The sequence below is a fragment of the Ascaphus truei genome, chromosome 3 (assembly GCF_040206685.1).
Source record: "Ascaphus truei isolate aAscTru1 chromosome 3, aAscTru1.hap1, whole genome shotgun sequence".
NCBI classification, from domain to species: Eukaryota; Metazoa; Chordata; class Amphibia; order Anura; family Ascaphidae; genus Ascaphus; species Ascaphus truei.
The window spans coordinates 168704831-168722490 of record NC_134485.1 but is presented as its reverse complement, the minus strand read 5'-3'; the positions used below and the strand labels follow the sequence as shown (position 1 = coordinate 168722490).

Below are 17660 nucleotides of genomic sequence, written 5' to 3'. Positions count from 1 at the left end.
CTGTGTTTCTTCCCTTGGTTGCACTCACACCTATACTAGTGAGGTACTTAGGGGGCTATGCACTAAGCAGTGATAAGTCATTTTAAGAGCACAAAGTGCTCTTAGAACGTGAAGTTCCGCTGGTGATAAAAAAAGCAGGACTTAGAAAAAATTCTTTGTTTACCTTTTTGCATGCGCAACACCCATACAAAAGGCCGGCGGGTGTCCCCGGCTCACCAAGCGGGGGCCCCAGCGGGAGTGCGGGGGTCCCCGTGGGAGTCCCGGGGTACTCGCGGGCCTGCGGTAACAATGTTGCGCCTCCAAAAAAAACCCAACAATATTAATAACTAAATACACCCCCCTAACACATACTATACAGTAATGGGCAAAATTACTATTATCCACATATGGATAATAATGCATTTGCCCATTGTAAATAAATATAATTTTCAATAAATACAGTAAAAACATATTACACTTACCTTTTACAGGCACCCACGATGAAGGCCATCTTCATCCTCATCTTCATCCTGCCCATGCCTCTCCGATGCTGCAAGATATACACAAGAATAAAACATCCAATGTAATGTCCCCTAATCCCTTAATCACCATAGCGGTTATTAACCGCTACAGTCATTAAGGGGTTAACCCACCCTCACCCACCACTCGGGAGGGCTTAAATACCCTCCCCCACTACCCCTCCACCCCGTGAAGCCTAACCACCCTCACCCACTACCCACAAGGGAGGCCTACCAACATACCCTTGGGGCCAAAACACCCTCCCCCCAACCCCAACACATACATTACATAGTTACATATAGTTACATAGTAGATGAGGTTGAAAAAAGACGTATGTCCAGCAAGTTCAACCTATGCTAAATTTAGACAACAGATACTTTATTCTATATCTATACTTACTTATTGATCCAGAGGAAGGCAAACAAAAAACCCCATTAAGGGGAAAAATGAATTCCTTCCTGACTCCAAGAATTGGCAATCGGATTAATCCCTGGATCAACATCCTTCCCATGTATACTTATTTGGTATATCCCTGTATACCTTTCCCATCTAAAAAGATGTCCAACTTTTTTTAACAAATCTATAGTATCTGCCATCACAGTCTCCATGGGTAATGAATTCCACATTTTAACTGCCCTTACTGTAAAGAACCCTTTCCTTTGTTGCTGGTGACATTTCCTTTCCTCCAACCTTAAGGGATGGCCCGAGTCCTTTGTACTGCCCGTGGGATGAATAGTTCTTTTGAAAGCTCCTTGTATTGTCCCTGAATATATTTGTATATCGTTATCATATCCCCTCTTAGACGCCTCTTTTCTAATGTAAATAAATCTAATTTAGCTAGCCTCTCCTCATAAGTTAGAATGTCCATCCCCTTTATTAATTTGGTGGCTCTTCTCTGCACTCTCTCTAGTTCCATAATGTCTTTTCTTAGGATTGGTGCCCAAAATTGTACTCCATATTCAAGGTGTTGTCTTATTAATGCTTTGTAAAGGGGCATAATTATGTTTACTTCCCTTCCATCCATTGCCCGTTTGATGCAAGATAAGATCTTGTTTGCCTTTGCAGCTACTGCATGACATTGGGCACTATTGCTAAGCCTGCTGTCTCCAAGCACTCCTAAATCCTTCTCCATCAAGGATTTCCCCAATATATCTCCATTTAATTTGTAAGTCGCCTTTTTATTCTTGCATCCCAAATGCATAACCTTACATTTATCTGTATTAAACCTCATTTGCCATTTACCTGCCCACGTTTCCAGTCTCTCCAAGTCCTTCTGAAGAGAAATTACATTCTGTTCTGATTCTATTACCTTACACAATTTAGTATCATCAGCAAAGGTGGAGACTTTGCTCTCGAACCCAACCTCAAGGTCATTAATAAACAAGTTAAAAAGCAGGGGTCCCAGTACCGATCCTTGAGGTACTCCACTCACGACTTTAGCCCAAGCTGAAAAAGTTTCATTTATGACAACCCTCTGTTGTCTGTCCTTTAACCAGTTTTCAATCCAGGGGCATATATTATTACTGAGTCCAATTTTCTTTATTATGTACACCAACCTCTTGTGTGAAACCGTATCAAAAGCCTTTGCAAAATCTAAATAGACCACAAAAACTGCATTACCCTGGTCTAAATTCCTACTTACCTCCTCAAAGAAACAAATAAGGTTAGTTTGGCAAGATCTATCCTTCATAAATCCATGCTGACTATTACTAATAATTTTGTTTTCCATTAGGTAGTCCTGAATATTATCCCATTTTAAACCTTCAAGTAGTTTCCCTACTATTAAGTCAGGCTTACAGGTCTGTAATTCCCCGGGTGTGATCTAGCTCCCTTTTTAAATATAGGCACCACATCTGCTTTATGCCAATCTTGTGGTACTGAGCCTGTGGAAATGGAGTCCTTGAATATTAAATATAATGGTTTTGCTATTACTGAGCTTAACTCCTTGAGAACACTTGGATGTATGCCATCGGGGCCAGGTGCCTTATTTACATTAATTTTTTCAAGTCGCTTATGAACTTCTTACTCAGTTAACCAATTGGTCATTAATATGGAGGTTGTGGCTTCCTCCTGTGGTGCTACTATTGAACTTGATTCTTCCCTGGTAAACACCCACTACCCACAAGGGAGGCCTACCCACATACCCTTGGGGCCAATACACCCTCCTCTCACCCCCAACACATACAGTACAATAATGTGCAAAATAACTATTATCCAGATATGGATAATATATTATTTGCCCATTATGAAACACATAAAACATTCATAAATCAAAACATGAATTTTTAATCTTAAAATCTCCACTTTGCATGTTAAAATAAACCCAGCATCGATTGCAAATATAAGCCAACAAATCAGCAGCTCCACAAATGTATATGAAATGTCACACAATTGCATTGAGTGTGTACATGATGCAATTAATCTGTGCATCATGTACTGCTGCGGCACAGTTTATTCGAGCATTTGCCCGTTCTGTGCCGCAGCAGTAGCCTGGCGCGCGCCCGAGAGTGACGGGCGCGCGCCGAAGCAGCGGAAGAGCGCCCTCCGATCGGGGCGCTCTCCCTACCGCTGCCGGGTCCGCCGGGTCCCCCGGAACCCCCTGCCGCTGTCCCGCGATCGCGGGACACCAGGGCTCCCTCGGGGAGCCCCTGGACGCGCGTGCAGGGGGCGCACGCTCCCGAAGACGCGTGACCGCGCGTCTATGACGCGCGGCACGCCGAGGGGCGGCCACTAGCAAGCCGGGAAATCTCCCGGCTTGCGGATCTGGCTGCAGTGTAATAAACTGTGTCGCCAGTGTAACACTATGCAAAATATATGTAACAATAAAATACACTATGAACAATGTCCCGTAACCATCAATGCCATCATGAAAATCAAATAGAAACTAACCAACATCAATATAATTAGCATCAATCAATTAATCCATTTCCTCAAACGATTAAAATACAATACAAATCAATTATACAATTCCCTATTCAATTCCTAAAGCCAAACCATTGCCAAAACAATTCTAATTTAAAATAACACCTTCATTCTAATCTAACTACCAGAAATAAGCCATTACCTAAATACAAATTACATTATTCAAAACAATGACAAAATAAAGCTGTTAAATACATTATCCATACATGAAAAGAACCTAAACATGAGCTAAACAATCCATTATTATCCCTGTATGTCTATCCATACAGATAGATAAACATAACATACAGGGGCAATAATAGAGCATAAAAAACAAAGCATTTACATACAGTGGCTGCCGCGGCTCTCAGAAAATCTCGGTCAGATGCGTTTTTTTTTTGTCCGGAGTGAATTGCGTTATTTTAGCGCTTGTGATATTAACATTTTATTCTCGCTGTCTGCAATACTGCAATGCCGTGTAAAAACTCAGGGGGGCGTTTGCGAGCTGTTGTCTTTGAAGTCTAATACCTTCGCGGTTCAACCTACGTCAATACACAGTCTGTGTGTGCACGCGCAGTAATTGTAAATTTGCATATTTAAAGTATACATGCATTTGCAGTGCTGTACTGTACAGTATGTCTCATTTGAAAATTGTTGAACTGCATAGGCGTGTACAGTACTGTAACAGTGTCACATTTCGGAATATACAGCGCTCTCCCCTCGCTCAGGATAATTAACTGCACTGCAGGGTATTTCAACTTCTTATCTTCTTTACAATGCAGTACATATCTCCCACACCATTCCTTTGAACGTGTGTCTGTTTTCAATCACATTCCTGCTTGACAGCAGGTGATTACTGCGCATGCGCCTGTAACTTCGCCCGTCACTGCTTGCTTGGGTGAGTGACCAAAAAAAAAAAAAAAAATTATTCTAATTTTTTAATTTTTATTTTCTCCTCAAGCCTGCAAAAACCATCTTGATACTGTATTACGATATTCAATCTGTGCTGTAGCTTTTGACTGCGACCCTGTGCGTTTGACTGCACATGGTTGATTTGTGTGCTTTTTATGTACTGTATTTACACTGGCGACACACTTTATTCGAGCTCGGCTAGTCCCACGAATTCGGGTATACCCGGGTGTATTGAGGTTTGTGACTGTTTTCTGCCCGAGTGCATTGAGGTATTTTCCAGGCAGGGATTGAAGCATTTTATTCCCGCTGGCTGCAATACTGCACAGTATATATATATATACTGCATTACAATTCATGAATTTATGCCATCTGGTAGACACGCGAAGCATTGCAGCCTATTAAATCCTAATCATTATCATTTAACAGATCAGCCGCCCATCAGCCAGGCACGAACCCAGGCTGGGAAGGCAAACGCAACGGGGCTTGTCAGAGGTGAGGAGCGGCGCATTCCAGGTATCTGCCAGGTACATACCGGGTATTTGCTCGAATAAAGTGTGTCGGTGCAGTAGGGTGTAGGGATCATATTATTATGATGAACTGCCTTTTGAAATTTGAACTTCATGCAGCTTTACCCTGTAGCCCCCTCCCCCACGAACACACACAAGGCTCGCTCAAGGATTTGAAACTCCACAGAGTCATTAATTTTCTGAAGCTTGACATTGTGTTCTTAATCCGTCCATAGCCGAGCGTCAGTCACCTCACTGCACCTGAGTGTAATCCTCTTTGAGATGGGAGCTAGCTGATTACTGCGCATGCGCCTGTAACTTCACCCACCACTGCTTGCTTGAGTAAGTGACCAAATTTTTTTTTTTTTATTATAATTTTTTAATTGTTGTTTTCTCCACAAGCCTGCAAAAACAATCTTGATATTACGATATTCAATCTGTGCTGTAGCTTTTGACTGCGACCCTGTGCATTTGACTGCACATGGTTGATGTGTGTGCTTAATATGTACTGTATTTGGGGGTGTAGGTATCAAATTATTATGATGAACTGCCTTTTGAAATTATGTAATTTTTTGAACTGCTGCACAGTTAATCCTTCATGCAGCCCCCTCCCCCATGCACACACACAAGGCTCGCTCAAGGTTTTGAAACTCTTATCGACAGACACCCCCACATAGTCATTAATTTTCTGAAGCTAGTCATTGTGTTTTTAATCCGTCCTTGCCACCTCACTGCGCCTGCGTGTAATCCTCTTTGAGATGGGAGCTAGCTGATTACTGCGCATGACTAACCCAACCCCCCCCCCCCAAACCTTTGAGGCTTTGTTTACGGTAACGCTTTGGTAAATCCCTTTCTCGAATTTGATATGTAAATCTGATTTGCACAGCATTGTGAGAATTGAGAGTTAAAAAAACCATTAACTGATTCATGTTGTTTTGTCATTCATTCATTTTCTTTGGTGTACTGTAGGTGTGTGTGTGTGGGGGGGGGGGGGGTTGTCAATGATTATGATTAGAAGGAATGTAAATAAATATTTATTTTATTTTATCAGGAACCAAAAAATACAATAATAAAAATAATCATGAATAATACATAATGCAGTCTTTATTAAGTTCTTCTGGCAGATTGAAATTGGATAAACATTTATAAAACATTTATAAAATATGGATAAACATGAATAATGCACATTTATAATAATATTATTTAATAATTTATAAATTGTAATATATACAGCTAAACCCTGTTATAACGCGCCTCGTTATACCGCGATTCGGTTATAACGCGGTTTTCCCGTGGCTCCCGGTTAAAAAAAAAAAAAATTTCATTTTTTTTTTTGCACACTGCACACACTGCACACACTGCACACACTCACTGCACACACACTGCTCATTGCTCACACTGCCACACTGCACACACACTGCACACTGCACACTGCACACACACTGCTCATTACTCACACTGACACACTGCACACACACTGCACACTGCACACACTGCACACACTGCACACACTGACACTGCACACACACTGCACACTGCACACACACTGCTCATTGGACACACTGCACACACACTGCACACTGCACACACACTGCTCATTGGACACACTGCACACACACTGCACACTGCACACACACTGCTCATTGCTCACACTGCACACACTGACACACTGCACACACACTGCACACTGCACACACACTGCTCATTGCTCACACTGCACACACTGACACACTGCACACACACTGCACACACACTGCACACTGCACACACACTGCTCATTGCTCACACTGCACACACTGACACACTGCACACACCCTGTACACTGCACACACACTGCTCATTGCTCACACTGCACACACTGACACACTGCACACACACTGCACACTGCACACACACTGCTCATTGCTCACACTGCACACACTGACACACTGCACACACACTGCTCATTGCTCACACTGCACACACTGACACACTGCACACACACTGTACACTGCACACACACTCCTCATTGCTCACACTGCACACACTGACACACTGCACACACACTGCACACACACTGCACACTGCACACACACTGCTCATTGCTCACACTGCACACACTGACACACTGCACACACACTGTACACTGCACACACACTCCTCATTGCTCACACTGCACACACACTCACACACACTTACAGACACTCACACACACTCACACACACTTACGCACACGCACACACACTCACACACACTCCCACGCACACTTACGCACACTCACGCACACTCACAGACACTCACACACACTTACACACACTTACACACACTTACACACTCACAGACACTCACAGACACTCACAGACACTTACAGACACTCACACACACTCACACACACTCACACACACTTACACACACTTACACACACTTACACACACTTAGACACTCACAGACACTCACACACACTTACACACACTTACACACACTTACACACACTTACACACACTTACACACACTTAGACACTCACAGACACTCACTCACACTTACACACACTTACACACACTTACACACACACTCAGACACTTACACACACTCACACCCACATACACACACCCATATACACACACACACTTTCTCTCCCATATATACATACACACACACACTCTCTCACTCTACACAGACGGGGGGGTGGGGTCGGAGCAGAGGAAAGGCCGCGACCAGCACCACCACCCGCTCCCCCCCCTCCTCCCGCGCAGGCAGCGGGAGCGCCAGGGACAGCGGTGGGGAGAAGAAACCCCCCCGCTACCACCTCCATGCAGGCAGCGGGATCTGAGGTAAGCGGCGACCTGAGGGACATCCCCGCTCTCATCTCCTGCCCCGCGGCCTGTCACACGGTGACAGGGGGAAGCGGGGACAGGAGGGACATCCCCGCTCCCATCTCCTGCCCCGCGGCCTGTCACACGGTGACAGGGGGAAGCGGGGACAGGAGGGACATCCCCGCTATCATCTCCTGCCCCGCGGCCTGTCCCGCGGTGACAGGGGGAAGCGGGGACAGGAGGGACATCCCCGCTCCCATCTCCTGCCCCGCGGCCGGTCCCGCGGTGACAGGGGGAAGCAGGGAGCGGAGGGACATGCCCGCTCCCATCTCCTGTCCCGCGGGATGAATATGCGCTAAAGCGCGGCGGCCATTTTTTTTTCTCGCGACCCCGTTAGTAACGCGGTGGTCTCGGGGTGGACCTCGAGACCCGCGTTATAACGGGGTTTAGCTGTATATAGTAATATCATTTTTTGCGTCTTTATCTTCTTCCTCATTCTGTGTACAGTACAGTATAGTTCATTGAGAGAGGAGAGGTTTTGTGTACATCATTACTGCTGTTTATATACTGTACACTTGACTGTACAAACAGATTAGACTGTGCACAACCCCCCCCCTCTACCCCAGTCCATACTTTTTTCCTGAAAAGACTAGAAAACAAAAAATTAGTGCAGTTATGTGCGTACTGTATTATGGCATTGTGTGATGTGTAGTACTAGATGGCTGTTGCTACTTTCTCTGGAAAGAAAAAAATTGAGCAGTTAGGTGCATACTGTATTATGGCACCCAGATGTCCACAGCACGTCATGCACAAGAAGCAGCTCGTTTGCCCGGATGCTGAATGGGATAAGTGTGGATATCCCCAGGAACTCAATTGTGCTGGCACAGATAGATCTGCTTCTGGAGACCATGCTAAATATGGAGCAACAGATGCTAAATATGGATCCACGGATGGATCGACGGATGGAGAAGATAGAGGCTGACATAGCGGGGATACATAATTTGCTCGATGTTCATGCCCCTGTTTCCCTGACGCCGGAGCAGGAGGGTGGCATGGATGTGATAAATGGGAGCATCGACCACCTTCCATCACCCCCTCCACCAGAAGATTTTGTGTAAATGTATGCCATTGAGGAGGACATGACAACCCCGTCAAGACCACGCCAGGAGACAACACGGTGACCAAGACAGGTCGAAAGCTTCCTCCCAGACAACCTACCCTCGCCCGCCGCCACAAGCACACCCGCTCACAGAAGACCTACATTCGCTTGCATCGATACGGTGCCTGACATCATCCTGCACGATCTGCCACCGGCACTCAGGGAGAAGTAGAGGGTGATGAGTGCTGGTGTACCCCACAAGTATGCCTTGTTCATTTTTAAGCACCATGTGTCCTACTTGATGTACTGCGACTGGACCTTCAAAGTGAACTACGAAGGAAATCGCCTAAAAAAGGCGCTTCCTTACAATTTAAGAAAGACCATTCTGGATGAATTGCGGCGCTATTTTTCAATTACAGATCCTGTAATGAAAGGCGTTCGAGACTGCATTAATGGCATTTTGCGCCATGCAAGGCATCGGACATGGAAAGACAATCTGGTGGGGTACGCATTTGAGTGAGTGTTCAACTGTTGTAAATGTTTGTTAAATGTTTTGTTCCAGTCCCCGAGGGACGCAAACAAGTTCAAGGTTGTCCTGAAAACCGGGCCTGTTTGCTGCCCTCGAGGACTGTAGTGGTGCAGGCCTGACTGACTGTTCTGCACACCATCCCACTGTAAATGTTTTGACTTGCCGTTCTTTAATAAAGGAGATGTTGCGTTTTGTATATTTTATGAATAAAGAATTTTTTTTTATAACATGTGACTGTAAACCATACTGACTGACTGTAAATGTTTTTACTTTCTGCACATAAATGTTTTCACTAGCAGTAAACCATACACCTGTTGATGTTTTGAATTACTGTGCACTTAAAATGTTTTTACATTGTACAGTATTTGTAAATAAATGTTTTTATACTTACTCCACCAATAAAAGAAAATGTTGATTTGTTTTAAATTGTTCCATTGGCTCCTTTGATATTGTAACAAAATTCAGTGTTTCTAGAATGTACACTACTGTCCAGGCATACTGTACTGTATACTGTAGGCATGCTCAGTACTGCACATCACAAGAGTATTAAAAAAAATAGAAGACACATAATGTACTGTACAGTATGTACAGGTACTGTATAGAAGACACACTGTATGTACTGTAATACATGTAGAATAAATGCATACTTTTTATTTGTTTCGGGTTTATTACACAGTATACTGTATATAAAAAATTATTGTATACTGTACAGTCGGAAAACATCAGCATACTGTTTCAGGTATTCTATCCTAATCAATAACAACGGCCACTAAACTGTAGACTCCGGTACGTGTTTTTTTAAATCCGATTCAGCAATGTGCAGGCATTGTTACACAAAGCAATATTATCCATCGAAATCCCTCCATTTGCCGTTTTCTATTCTGAGGAAAAACAAAAAGAAAAGTTTTACTGTAATGGTCATTCCCCTAAAGAAGTTCCCAGGCAGTCCCACCAATAATTTTCTCGGGGGACGTCTCCTGTTCACATGCGCATGCGCCTACCGTTGAGGTGATGACACGCATATGTGTTTCAAGAAGGTTCCAATGCGCATGCTCCTAGCTTTTCACCAATTGTTCAGAACAGTATCTACTGTAGAAGCCGCTCAGCCAATGATATTGCTTACAGGAGAATTGCTTGACTTTTGAATCGCACCGATATTGATATTTTCAAAATAAAAAAATATGGCAACATTACTCACCATAGAATTTCCCAATCAGCTGGCGCCTGCGCCGGGCCACTGCCAGTCCAGTATTCTTGATCTTACACGTTGACAGTTGGCAGCGGGACTACTGCACCTGTAGTCAGCTGATGAGGCTGGAAATCGCTTAGGTACATGCAAGCTTGATCGAAACTGCACGCAAAATCCGTCTCAGGCTGCAGGTATCCGTGCGTGGACAGACAGCAAGGGTTGCCACTGACGGTGGGACCGTTATTGGAAGCCGGTGCTGGAGCTGGCGCATTGCTTGCCAGCGACTGTTGTTTCTTAGTTGGTTTTAACACGACCTTTCGCCTTTTGCCGTCTGCATGATCATAGATACAGGAAAAAGCCGGTGATACACACCAATACCCTCCAATAAATTTGGGATCAATATGAAAAAAACATGGATCGCTACAAATCCTTTTCCTTATTGCACGCTTCCACACATGAGGAGCTGGCGAAAATTTGAAAAAGTCATAGTTTTCGATAAAATACTGATAAATTTGAACAACTGTTGCCATCTTATCATCTGTTGCATTAATCGCGGCCCATATCAAATACGCGTAACTTCTGTCGGGTTTTTGGAAAACGGGCTGCACGTGAACACTCATGGTGGCGGGTCTCTGGAGAATAACAGGAACTGGTCTTTGTCTTTCTTTAATATGAAAAGCCTAAATTGACACATTATTGTAACCTCTTCCTTCAGTCCCAAGGCCAATTTACAATAGCACACTGTGGTATCTTTTTTAAACGAAACACCTGCAAGTCGACACATTACTGAAGCGCATGCGCATTACAATTCATGAATATCTGCCATCTGGCGGACACGCGAAGAATTGCAACCTATTAAATACGAACCATTCTCAATAAACGCATGAACTGCGCATCAACCGCGCATGACCCGCGCATGACCCACGGCTGAGAACGCAACATGAAAGCGGCATGCACCCGGTGAAGTGCGTCGCATTCGGAAAAAAATCCATGAAAAATGCGGTGATGTTTTAGAATAAAATGGGCCGCAGCAGTACAAAATTCACATACAATACACCCATTCAGTGTCCGTGAATGTATGTATATACATAGATACATTAACGGGCATTAAATGGGACTGAAAAAATAAAAGACATGAATCAAAAATCATAAAAACCTGTAAAAGTAAAAATAATAAACTTTTCTTTTGTTTACTCACCATTAGATGCCCATTCACCGAAATCCAGGCGACCCGGAAGCACAGGAACCAATCCACAGGTAAACCATAAAATAAAAAACCATAACAAATCCTGTTGCAAAGTATTTTACAGTAGTTATACAGTAGTTATAATGTATAATGAGTTCCAGTATACAGTGGTTTGAAAGTAGTAACTGCATAGTCCAATATGGAGTAGTTATACTGTACACAATGCCATTACAGTATATGTACTTAACTGCACTAATTTTTTCTTTCCTTTTCAGAGAGATCTGTACTTAAAAAGGACGGGCGGGGGGAGGGGGTTATCATGTGTAAATTGTGTGAACTGTGTGTATAGTGTATCTACAGTCATGATTTACACAACCCCCCCTCTCTCAATGAACTACAGAATGCAATGTGGACATGACGAAGAAGAGTAAGACTGAAAATTTGTATAACTGTTTTTAAACATTTTTATTAGGAAAAAGATAAAAATACAAGCTTGTATCACATCACAACATCCTAATACACATTGTTTTTCAATTTTCCATTTCAAGGGTGGGGGGGGGGGTACCGCCAAGCGAGGCGTGACCTCTGGGTAACGGGTTGACCTGGGGGGGAGGGGGAGGGGGTGGGGTGGGTGAAGGCCGGGGGGGGGTTGCCTCCCCCTCACTGTCGGCCCATCCTTCCTACATATCACGGTCCCAGTGACCGCGGGTCCTGGGTGTGGGCCCTTTTTGGGGATCAGTGACCCATCCAGTGTTCCCATACCTTGTAGTGACTCTCTGTCTTACGCTTGAGGAAAGCTGTTAGTCGCTCCATAAGCATTACGTCATCTATTCTTCTCTTAACCGCCTGAAAGGAGGGGGGTGAGATCTTTTTCCAGGAGAACGCCACAGCGCACCTTGCCGTGGTGAGGATAAAGGAGATTAATTTCCCCACTGGGCGGTCAATTTCCTCGATCGGCCTGCCCAGGAGGAAGGTCAATGGGTCAGGGAATATTGTGAGACCAGTTACCTCTTGAATGAGAGTTTGGATTGTAAACCAAAAGTTTTGGATTATTGGGCATGACCACCAAATGTGGGCCATGTCGCCTCTCTGCCCACAGCCTCTCCAGCATGTATCTGAGGCCAGGGGGTAGATTTGCTTCAATCTGACTGGAGTAAGGTACCAGTGGAACATGATTTTGTAGATATTCTCTTTTGTTGCGGTACAAATGGAAGTTCCTGAAGCCGCGTCCCATATGTCCTCCCAGTCTTCTCTGTCTATGTCTATGTTTAATTCTGCCGCCCACTTGGACATGTAGTCGTGAGTGGATGGGCCTGCTGTTATCTCCATGCCAGCATATATTTTGGAGATCAGGGCTGTTTGATGTGTGCTTGTTTGGCACAGCCTCTCAAAGTTTGTAAGGGGAGGAAACTCAAATTTTGGGGACATTTTTTGAAGGAAGTGTCGAATTTGGAGATACTTAAATGGGCTCAGTTCTGGAGCCTCGTGCTTTGCGCGCAATTCTTGAAAGTTCAGCAGCCTTCCACCGCTCAACAGGTCGGCGATCCCCCTTATCCCCCCCAGTCTGAAGTGCTCAAATTGTTTGGGTCACATCCCGGGGGAAAGTTAGGGTTATTATGGATCGGTGTAAGCAGTGAGTCTGGAGATGTTAGTTTAAACTTTGTTTTACATTTCCGCCAGACTTCCCAGGTGTGTCTCACCGCGCCTAGGTCAAATCTGCGGGGGGGGGGTCTGTCTCCTCTGTCCGCGCCCCAGAGATGGACCTTCAGAGAAGGCGTCTTTACGTAGTGGGATTCTATATCTAGCCAGCAGTAGAGGCCCGGGTCTGCGTTCCACACTACGACTTGCCTCAATTGGGCTGCTAAATAATATTTGGAGATATCTGGGACCTCTAGGCCCCCCCTTCCTCTTGACGCCAGTAGAACCGACCTGGCGACCCTGGGTCTTTTGCCCTTCCAAATAAAATTAAACAATTTGCTTTGAATGTTTTTAAGCTCAGAGCCAGGAACATGGATCGGGAGTGTCTGGAAGAAGTATAACAATCTGGGGAGTATGTTCATTTTTACCGAGATCCTACTCCCGATCCATGAGATCTGGTAACCTTCCCATTTGTCCAGATCTTTTTTAATTTTCCCAAACAAGGCCGGATAATTATATTTGTATAGTGATTGGTAGTTACCTGATTCATTCACTCCCAGGTATTTAATGTATGAGGAACTCCACCTGTAATTGAAATTTATCTTCAATAGATTGATTTCTGGCTCTGGAACGTTTACATGTAGGGCTTCTGATTTGTCATTGTTAATTTTATAGTCCGAAATCTTTCCAAATTCCACCAATTCTTTATGTAGGTTGGGAAGGGATGTTTGGGGGTGGGTTAGGGTTAGTATTACATCGTCGGCAAAAAGTGAAATGTTATAATTTGTCTCGCCAATTGGAACGCCCTGGATGTCTACGCTCTCGCGTATTTTGGCTGCCAGCGGCTCAATCGTCAGGGCAAAGAGGAGAGGGGATAAAGGGCAACCCTGCCTTATACCATTTGTTATTGAGAACCTCTGTGCTGTGCCTCCCGGGAGCTTAATTGCTGCTGATGGGTTTTGGTACAATGCTCGGACCCCCATTAGGAATGGGTCCTTGAAGCTGAATTTCTGCATGGTTTTATCTAGGAATAACCAGTTAATTCTATCAAACGCCTTCTCTGCATCTAAACTCAGTATTGTATAACTGTTTTTATTATTATAAATTTGCATTATTCATGATTATTTGTATTTTTAATTTTTCCATGATTATCCACCGGCCCTTAATTTTCAACTGACAGAAGAACTACAGTACGTGTGCAAAGAAGATAAAGACTGAAATTTGTATTATTCATGATTATTTGTATTTTTTATTCCTGATAAAATAAAATAAATATTTCTTGACATTCACGATAATAATAATCATTGAAACACCCCCCCACCCCTCACGTTGTAAGGCTTGTGTGTGAAGTGGTGGTGGGGAGCGGGGGGGAAAGTGGTTGAAGGGCCAAGAAGGGCTAATCAGATTTACATATTAAATTTGGGAAGGGATTATCACATTTGTGAGAGGTGTCGATAAGAAGTTGAAATCCTTGAGCCTTGTGTGTGCGGGGGGGAGGGGGGTAAAGCTGTATGATGGATTACCTGTAGTTAAAAGAAATATTTTCAACAGGTCATCATAATATTTTGATCCCCACACCCCCAAATAAAAATCACAGTACTATGCCACCCACCTCATAAAGAACGTACATGACTAGTGTAGAATTAAAAAGAACAGTACTGATTGATGATCAGAATATCAAAAATTGTTATGCAAGCCCATGTCGATAACCAAAAATATTTTTTTTTAAAACGTGATTCTCATAATAGCCAGAATTGTTATGCAAGCCATGTCAATAACAATTTTTTTTAATATATATATATATTTTTAAAACTTGAACTAACTTCAAAATGAATGGGAAGTTATACACGCATGAGCATTAATAATCAATAAGGTCCCACCCAATGAGAATTACACGCAGGCGCAGAAATGTGAGACCAGGCTCAGGAAGATTAAAGCCACAAAGCCAACCATTGAAAATGAATGGTTTGTGAGAGGTGTTGATAAGAATTGGAAATCCTTGAGCCTTGTTTGTGTGCGGGGGGGGGGGGGGAGGAGGGGAGGAAGCTGTATGAAGGATTACCTGTAGTTCAAAGAAATATTTTAAACAGGTCATCCTAATTTTTTTGATCCCCACACCAAATAAAAATCACAGTATGCCACCCACCTCATAAAGCATGTGCATGACTAGTGTAGAATTAAAAAGCAACAGTACTGTTTGGTTCTCAGAATATCAAGAATTGTTATGCAGGCACATGTCGAGAAACGAAATAAAAATAACAAAAAAAAAAACTTTTTTTTCAGACTTGAACTTCTAATTGAATTGGAAGTTGTACACGCATGCGCATTAATAATCAACAAGGTCCCAAAGAGAATTACATGCAGGCGCAGAAATGTGAGACCAGGCTCAGGAAGATTAAAGCCACAAAGCCAACCATTTGAAAATTAATGGTTTGTGAGAGGTGTCGATAAGAAGTTGAAATCCTTGAGCCTTGTGTGTATGCAGGGGGGAGTGAGGGAACGCTGTCTGATGGACTACCTGTAGTTCAAAGAAATATTTTCAACAGATCATCATAATGTTTTGATCCCCACTCCCCCAAATAAAAATCACAGTATGCCACCCACCTCATAAAGCATGTGCATGACTAGTGTAGAATTAAAAAGCAACAGTACTGATTTATTCTCATAATTGTTATGCAAGCCCATGTCGATAACTGAAAAAAATAGATATTTTTAAAACGTGATTCTCATAATATCCAGAATTGTTATGCAAGCCCATGTCGATAACCAAAAAAAACAATATTTTTTAAACTTGAACTAACTACTAAATGAATGGGAAGTTATACACGCATGCGCAGGAATGTAATGCCACGCTCGGGAAGATTCAAGCCAGAAAGCCAAACATTACAAATGAATGGCAGAAAGGGGGGTGATAGACAGCACTCTGACTGAAAAACTCAGCAAGGTTGCAGGGTGCACGGAATAGGAAGGGACTCTAATTCCCCTCACAAGTACTAACAAACCAAAAGATAGTACCAGCACTTTCTGTCTCACAGCTACAGATAATATCGTTAGTATCTGTAGCTGTGAGACTGAGAGTGCTGGTACAGTACTATCTTTTGGTTTGTTATTACAAATGAATGGTGTGGGAGAGGTGTAGATAAGAAGTTGAAATCCTTGAGCCTTGTGTGTGTGCGGGGGCAAGGGGGCAAGGGGGAAAGCGCTGTGTGATGGATTACCAGTTCAAAGAAATATTTTCAAAATGTCATCATAATGTTTAATGCGCCAAAATGTGATACTGTAACACGCCTATGCGTTTCAACAATGTTCAAATGAGACATACTGTACTGTACAGTACACGCATGCGCATAAAATAAACAGTATGAAAAGAAGTAAAAGTATTTATTACTAAATAATATATATACAGTAGAAATGTGATAATTTTATATTCGAAGAAGACGCGACGTTATATTTTTGTAATACTGTATAAATCTTCAAATGTACAATTACTGCGCGCGCACACACAGACTTGCAGAAAATGTACGGCTGTATTGTAGGTTGAATTGCTATTAGACTTTTAAGACAACAGCTCGCGATCGCCCACCTGAGTTTTTAGGCGGTATTGCAGTATTGCAGACAGCGCTAAAAATCCGAGCGCTAACATATCGAAAAGCGCTCCGGATAAAAAGAAAACAGACCGCGTCTGGCAGCGGTTATCAGAGCGGCGCGGCTACGGCCGCCTTAGGATAAAGGCGGTCACAGCTGTAGGTCCACTATTGTAGAGAATAAATCAAAGTTCTTTCCTGGAGCAAAAGTAAGACCTAAATCCAAAATGTCTAATTCAGAGTGTGTAAGGACCTGTCATGAAATGTTGATAACGTTGGTGTCGTCTATGTTTAATACCTTCTCTTCTTGGATGGGCTTGCCCACCAATCTATTCCAAAGTCTCCTCCTTCTTCGTCGTTTTTTGATGGTTGTTTATTCATTGCTGCTGCATGCTGTAATGCTTATCTTATTGTTATGTTGTTTACGGGGGCCTGGAATTCATTGCCTGAAAAGGAAACACTGGACACCATGGGTTCAATATCTGAGTTATGTGATTCTGTAGTTCTCCCTGAATGATGGCCCATATTGGTGGATTTTTTAAAGAATAGACTTAGGGCCTCATCCAGTAAGCGCCGATAAGGCTTTTATCGGCATTTTCCCGCCAAAATTGGATTTGGGATTCAGTAAGCGCCGATAAGTGCTCAAAATCGGCAGTTTTTCTTGCCGATAAAAATTTATCGGCATGCGGCTGCCGATAACCCACTTATCGGCACTTTTTGAAATCGGCTGTATTCAAGTAGCCCCGATCAGCTTATCGGTGCTGATCAGCACTCAGAAATCGAGATTTCATCGGCAATTAGTCCCGCCAACTAAAGTTGGCAAGT

The 17660-nt window shown here is 43.4% G+C and overlaps 1 long non-coding RNA gene across 1 annotated transcript in view; it reads left to right on the top strand.

Annotated features, from left to right (window-relative positions):
- Window positions 1-11686, top strand: part of LOC142490995 (uncharacterized) — a 113279-nt gene extending 101593 nt beyond the window's left edge. The window contains exon 5 of the long non-coding RNA XR_012800207.1: window positions 11632-11686. This is a non-coding gene — a long non-coding RNA (uncharacterized LOC142490995). The remainder of the gene's footprint in view (window positions 1-11631) is intronic.
- The last annotated feature ends 5974 nt before the right edge of the window (window positions 11687-17660 follow it).